At 40.4% G+C, this 7,410-nt stretch overlaps 1 non-coding gene across 1 annotated transcript; it reads right to left on the bottom strand.

Moving 5' to 3' along the window:
* Positions 1-6,998: 6,998 nt before the first annotated feature.
* LOC139438422 (U6 spliceosomal RNA) lies at positions 6,999-7,105 on the bottom strand. Its single transcript, XR_011648098.1, has one exon. It is a non-coding gene; the product is annotated as a U6 spliceosomal RNA (small nuclear RNA).
* Positions 7,106-7,410: the final 305 nt, after the last annotated feature.

The following is a 7,410-nucleotide window of genomic DNA, read 5'->3' on the forward strand; positions in this document are numbered from 1 at the left end:
TGTTTTCCTCAGCAGCTCCACCATTTTACATTCCCACCGGCAATGCACAAGATTCCAATTTCTCCATTACCTTGCCAGCATGTATTTTCCATTTTGTTTTTATTATAGCCACCCCAATGGGTGGAAAGTGGTATCTCACTGTGGTTTTGATTTTCAATTTTCCTGATGGCTAATCATGTTGAACGTTTTTTCATGTGCTTATTGGCCATTTGAATATCTTCTTTAGAACAATCTCTGTTTAAATCCTTTGCCCCTCTAACAATTGGATTGTTTTTAAATTGTTGGGTTGTAAGAACTCTTCATGCTAGAAGATTATCAGATGTATGTTTTGCAAGTATTTTCTCCCATTGTATGGACTGTCTTTCTGTGCTCTCGATGGTGTCTTTTGAAGCAAAAAGTTTTTAATTTGGATGAAGTTGGACTTAACTTTTAACTGGGAAATTTTTTTAACTATGATGAACATTGCGAGAGATTGAAGAAAATTTTGCAGCAAATGATTTTGCTTGACTGAGCTTGCTTGCACCTGCCTCAAATTGAAACTCATTATGGCTTAGAAATAAATCTCAAAAGAAATTACAAGTAAGCAGTGTTTTATAATTTTTGCCTGTGTTTCAAATAAACTAGTAATTTCCTAGATAGATTTTCCTAAATAACTGAATGATTACAATTTCAGCAAGTTTCATCTTTGGTACTATTCCAGAGGGAATGAATGCGGTTTAGCACTTTCGGATGGTTATAAAAGTGACTATAAATCTCCAGTAAAATTCAGTTGCTTAAAAACTCTATATTTTTAGAAGGTAGATGCTTCTAGCCAACTGAATAATAACTGAGTACTTTGGATTTTGAGTAGAGAGGAATTTGTGTTGTTGACAGAATAATTTCTGCCAAATGCTTCAATATGTACTGAGTAATATGTCTCCTTTAGGTTTGGATATTTTGCCTGAAAAATGTACATTTACATTGTAACTAAAACCTAGATTTGGCTTATGTAGAAATAAAGAAGACTGGTTAAGGCATATTCAGTCATTTTAGATGAATATCTCTATTGTTTGTTTTTAAGACTTTGCCATTCTTAGGTCAAGATTGAAATAAATCCTTTCTAAAAATATAGGAAAGGTCATTTAACACACTAATGAAATTTAAGGTCTTTTTTTTTGTTTTTGTTTTGTTTTTTAAGCACATTTTCTTTCAAAGTTCATAGAGGTTTGATGTAAAATAAAAAGCGAATACTATTCAGAAACACCAGCATTCACAGAATCCTAATTGATGTGCTTCCCAAGAAATATTCCCGTTTAGGATGTCAGCTCATTTGGACGTTGGCCTGAAAATTCTGAGCATCCGATAAGTTAATTTCAATGTAACAGTCATAAGCACATAAACCATGATTTGTAGGCAAAATGCAGACAATTTCCAGCAGATGTGATAGGCTCAAGTGTGTACAAAGTCCAGGGTAATTATTCCCTGTCCAAGACAGTCAACAGTCTGGCTCTTCTGAGGCACTGGTGTCCCGCAGCTTAAATACTCAGAGTCCCCCGATGAAGTATTTGCCCATATGCCTCTTCTTTCAACCTCGTTAAGAATTCAATGACCCTCTGGATTTTTAAATGACCTAATCTACTTGTCCCATGAATTGGAGTGGTGGTGGGACGCAAATGTAGCTTCAATTTGAAGAGCCATAGTTTTTATTGTGTGTTTTTTTAAGGCTTTAAGATCTATCCACGACTGCCCGTGAAGTCGAAGGGCATTACTGGAGCGTCGAATTGAAGGTTTGGTTCCATCATGGTAAACTGGCTGCATACCACTTTCCAGCGAAACAAATACATGCTGCTTCATTTGAAGGCGGAGACGGTGAAATATAGAGTGTGGCTCACAGTCCGTCTCCCTTCATTTCCCTGTGCTTTTGGGGATGTGACACTGACTTCTCACTATGACAGACTTGGGGCTCTTTGCCCATTGTTGATATTTTTGCCAACGTGGCAGATGGAAAACCCAGCAGTTCTAGGAGCCCTGCTGCTTGGGAATCTGTTGGTAGAGCTGCTGCTTACCCACGGCCATATTGAACTTACCAATGATTCATGAACCCAGTCAGGATACATATCTGGAACAAAGTGTTGATGGCTTTTCTATTTAATATTGGCCTGTCTTGATTATAATTTTAGGTAACACAGGGATTTAGAGTGCAATTTTTTCCTTTTCTTTAAAGTTGAAGTTAAACTCATGTAGCACAAAATATGCCTCGTAATGATTTTCCAGTGTTTAATTCAACAGCTTTTAGGGTTTTCATAATATTGTGCAACCATTGCCTCTGTCTAGCTCCAAGACGTTTTCATTGCCCCAAAAGGAAACCATACTCATTAGCCGGTTCCTCTCTCCCCATCCCCAGCAACCATCAATCTGTTTTCTGTCTTTATTAATTTACCTAGAGAACGCAGTTTACTTCTGTGTGAGTTAGACGGTTCCCACTTTACCCAGTACTCAGTGTATAAATGAGCAAAACTAATGTAACTCACCTGGTAGGTATTCCTATCAGTAAGTAGCGCTTAGGGACAGAGGTTCAGAAATAACTGAATCTGTAAGTACGCTAGTTCAAATCACCATAGGGTATTTGTCAAAGGTGCAGTAATGGGAGTTTGGATGAAGGACAAGTATGTTTGATTGAGATACTTCATTGGATTGTTGTCCAAAATGGGAGCTTAGTAGAGAGGTGTGTGCCCTCCCCCCCAACAGAGAAAATTGCCACCATATTACCCATCACATAATCCTGGCCTCAGGCACAGCTGGAAAGAAAATGGCTGGACTTGGTCTTGAGTTTAAGTATCACTTGGCTGAACAGGGACCTGCATAGCCCTGTTAGAAAGGCTAAGATAGGCCAACCATAGGCTTCCTCTTGGAAATTTAAATAAAGATCGAAGGAAAGCTCCATTCAAAAGATGCATCAAAAGATGAAGAAATACCATCTTCTGTGATGGCAAGTCAAAGAAGGAATCAACAAACCAAGATTAGGAGGTTGCAGAAAGCACACAAGCAGAACCATCTGGTCAACCCAAATCCAAGGGTGCCATTTACATGGGTTGCCCAGCTCATCGTGTCCCCTGGATGTGTACGTAAGGAGAGGAAAACAGAGTACGAGGAGAGAGAAGCAAGATGATTTCTGAGAGAAAAATGGAGAAAGCACTGTTTCCTAGAGCCTTGGACCCTGATATGACCCAGTCCTTATTTCCATTGTCACATGTTCTATTTGTGTCTCTCTTCTTATAAGGGGATCTGTCATACTGAATTTGGCTCTGACCCCCAGTATACATGGTGCCATCTTAATTTAATTACACCCGCGAAGACCCTATTTTTCAATAAGGTCATATTTACAGGTTTTGGAGGTTAGGACTTTGATGTATCTATTTGGGGCACACAATTCTATCCATAACAGGGAGGAATCACTATTAATTGGAAACTTCAGGTTTACTTTACTTTATGTTTTATTACAAAAGTAAGGCATGTGACCAGAGGGTCTGAGGGGAGGGAGAGGGAAGAATAGGTGTAACATGGGGCATTTTTGGGACATTGGAATTGTCCTGCATGACATTGCAATGATGGATACAGACCATTATGCATTTTGTCAAAACCTATGGAATTGTGTGGGACAAAGTATAAACTACAGACCATGCTTAGTAGTAATACTTCAGTATGTATTCATTAATTGTAACAAATGTACCACATCAATGAAAGATGATGTCAGTGGGGGAAGTGGGGGAGGGGGTGGGGATATATGGGAATCCCCATTTTTTTGTCTTTATTTTTTAAAATTTTACTTTATTATTTTTTAAAAAAATATTATATTCAAAAAATATAAGGTCCCCATTCACCCCCACCTCCCCCACCCTGCCACTCCCCCCACAGTAACACTCTCCCCCATCATCATGACACATCCATTGCATCTGGTGAGTAGTACATCTCTGGGCATCGCTGCACCCCATGGCCTATGGTCCACACCATAGCCCACACTCTCCCACGTTCCATCCAGTGGGCCATGGGAGGACATAGAATGTCCGGCAGTTGTCCCTGCAGCATGACTCCAAGTCCTGAAAATGCCTCCACAGCTCATCTCTTCCTCCCATTCCCCGTACCCAGCAGCCACCATGGACACTTCTTCCACACCAATGCCACATTTTCTCGATTATTAACCACAATGGTTCATGAATAGAATATCATTAAGTCCACTCTAATCCTCACTGTATTCCTTCTTCCTGTGGACCCTGGCTTGGTTGTGTCCATTCCACATCCATGTCAAGAGGGGGCTTAGATTCCACATGGATACTGGATGCAATCCTCCTGCTTTCAGTTGTAGGCACTCTAGGCTCCATGGTGTGGTGGTTGACATTCTTCAACTCCATGTTAGCTGAGTGGGGTAAGTCCAATAAATCAGAGTATAGGAGCTGAAGTCTATTGAGGCTCAGGGCCTGGCTATCATATTGTCAGTCCAGAGATTCAAATCCCCTAGATATATCTTAAACCCCAGCACCAAATACAATTCCAGTAAAGTAGCATGAAAGGCTTGTGAAAAGAGATCATATCTGAGTCCAGCTCCATCATGCAGAAACACAGCTCCAAAGAAGGGCCAACCGACATGGCAGTGAACTCCATCTGCCATGACCATAGAACCTGTGGGTCTCTTTAGCCCTCAAAAGAACCAATACCTGGGGTTGTATCTACTTTATCTGTCTCTGGAACTCTGCTCAGATGTGCATAAGGGCAATCCTTCTGACACCTCCAGACTCTTTTTTAGAGACTCATAGCCATATAAACTCATTTGTCCTTTCTATTTCCGCCTTACTTTAGGTCAAACAGCATTTTTAACTCCTGTTATTACATGTAGACAGGGATATTCTGCTGGTCCACGTTGAACTTTTAATTCAAGGTCATTTTCTAGTTACGTCATCAGCTGGTACTTGGTAGTGATCCCTCGGTGCCAGGGAGGCTCATCCCCGGATGTCATGTCCCATGCTGGGGGGAAGGCAGTGCATTTATATGCTGAGTTTGGCTTTGAGACTGGCCACATTTGAGTAACACGGAGGCTGTCAGGAGGGAACCTTTAGGCACAGTGCTGCTCTAGGCCTTGTTCTTATTTCAGGTGTATAGGCTTACAAGCATAGTCATTAGTATCAGGGGGTCACTGTTGGACCCTCATTCCTTCCTGGTCCCTGCCGTTGCACTTGGGGGACTGCTGCTGCTCCCCTAGGGACCATGACAGACCCCCCCCCCCCCCCCGGCCAGGAACCCAATACCCCCCCAGCTGTTGTTTTTAATTGTTTCTACTATGAGTATATCCAAACATTTCCATGCACCCTGGACACATGCCCTGTATAACTCCCTGTCAACCATATGTTGCCTGTCAATAACATCCCATACCAGTATTCCTCCGCTGCCATTGTTGAACCACTCCATCACATTCAGGAACACAACTCCAGCTCATTCAGGAACACAACTCTGAAGTAGGGCCAACTGACATGGTACTGAACTCCATCTGCCATGATCATAGAACTGATGGGTCTCTGTAGCCCTCAGAAGAACCAGTACCTGGGCTTGTATCTACTTTGGCTGTCTCTGGGACCCTGCTGAGGCATACATAAGAGCAACCCCTCTGATGACCTCCCGACTCTTCTTTGGAGACTCATAGCCATATAAACTCATTTGTCCTTTCCATTTCCCCCTTTTATTCAAAGTCTAAAAGCATTTTTGACACCTGATAGTACATGTAGGCTGAGTTATTCTGCTGGTCTGAGGTGACCCTTTTATTCAAGGTTGTTTTCTAGTTACATTGACTGCTGATACTTGGTAGTAATCCCTCAGCACCAGGGAGGCTAATGCCCAGGAGTCATGTCCCATGCTGGGGGGAAGGTAATGCACTTACATGCTGAGTTTGGCTTCAAGACTGGCCACATTTGAGCAACATGGAGGCTCTTAGGAGGTAATTCTTAGGCACCCTGCGGCTCTAGGCCTAGTTCTTATTTCAGGCACACAGGCTCACAAGCATAGTCATTAGTATCAAGGGCTCATTGTTGGATCATCCTTCTTTATTGGTCTTAGCCATTGCACTTGGGAGATTGTTGCTGTTCCATTGGGGAATGTGATAGGACCCACCCACCCCCTGGCTAGGAACTCAGCACTCCCTCAGTTGTCGTTTTTAACTGTAACCACTATGAAAATATCCAAACATTTTTATGTACCCTGTATACATGCCCTGGAGAACTCCCTTCCAATCATGTGGCCCTTGTCAATAACCTCCCACACCAGTATTCCTCCCCTGCCTTAGTTGCACCTCTCTGTGATCCCAAACTTCTTCAAAAATGAAACCTAATATATTGCCAGGTTCCATTAATAGTAAAATGGAATATAGTGATGGATTTAAAGGTTAGATATAGAATACATACTAATTTAGAAAAATTAAAGTAAAAATAAATTGGGGTATCAAAAAATTTAAAAATGAAAAAGCTTTGTTTTTGATGTTTTGCCTTTCGTTATCACTGCTATAAATGTTGCCCTCTTTGTACAGTGGCAAGGCAATTTCTTCCATTTCTTCCTCAGTGTCTACATCCTTTCTTTTTTATTTTTCTAATTATTGAGTTTGTCTTCACAAAAGTTTTAGATCACAGTAATTCATATATACAATATACAGTACTCCCACATATCCAGCATTGAACACTTTGTCCCTTCCCCAACAATGATCTTTTCACATGTTCATATTATATTTGCTGTAGATGATATACAGATATTGAGATGATAGTTTTCAAACATGGTTACACTTGGGTTTACATTATGGTTTACATTTTAGGCTATAGGCTTTTATACATTTTTGGTGTACTTTAACATGTCCTATATCCATCTTTGCATAATCTTGTGGAACACTTCCATTGCCCCACAGTTACACTGATTCCATCTATTCAATACCTCTTTCCCCCTCCCCTCAGGGCCCACAGTGACAATCAGTCTTCATTACCCGAAGGAAAAATAAAGAATGCTTCACGAATTTGGGTGTCATTCTTGTGCGGGGACCATGCTAATCTTCTCTGTATTGTTCCAATTTTAGTATATGTGCTGTTGAAGCAAGCACCCCAATTTATTTTTGATGTAGAATTCATGTAATCTAAAGCTTCTTTCAAAATAAAATAAAATAATAAAATAAAATAGAAAATAAAAGAGATATGTGCTTTTAAGACAAGAGTTTGTAAAAGAATCAATTCATCCTCTCTTTAAGTCTTTAGAACAATGACCTATTCACATTTAGGTACTTCTTTAGGTTTTTGCTTTAGTTATTTATTGAACTTTTAAACAAAATTTTTATGTTTGATGTATGAGTTTTATTGATTTCTGATCTGGAAAATCTCTTTAAAAACACCAAAAAAAATTTCATCAGAA

Source organism: Dasypus novemcinctus, chromosome Y, assembly GCF_030445035.2.
Source record: "Dasypus novemcinctus isolate mDasNov1 chromosome Y, mDasNov1.1.hap2, whole genome shotgun sequence".
Lineage (NCBI taxonomy): Eukaryota > Metazoa > Chordata > Mammalia > Cingulata > Dasypodidae > Dasypus > Dasypus novemcinctus.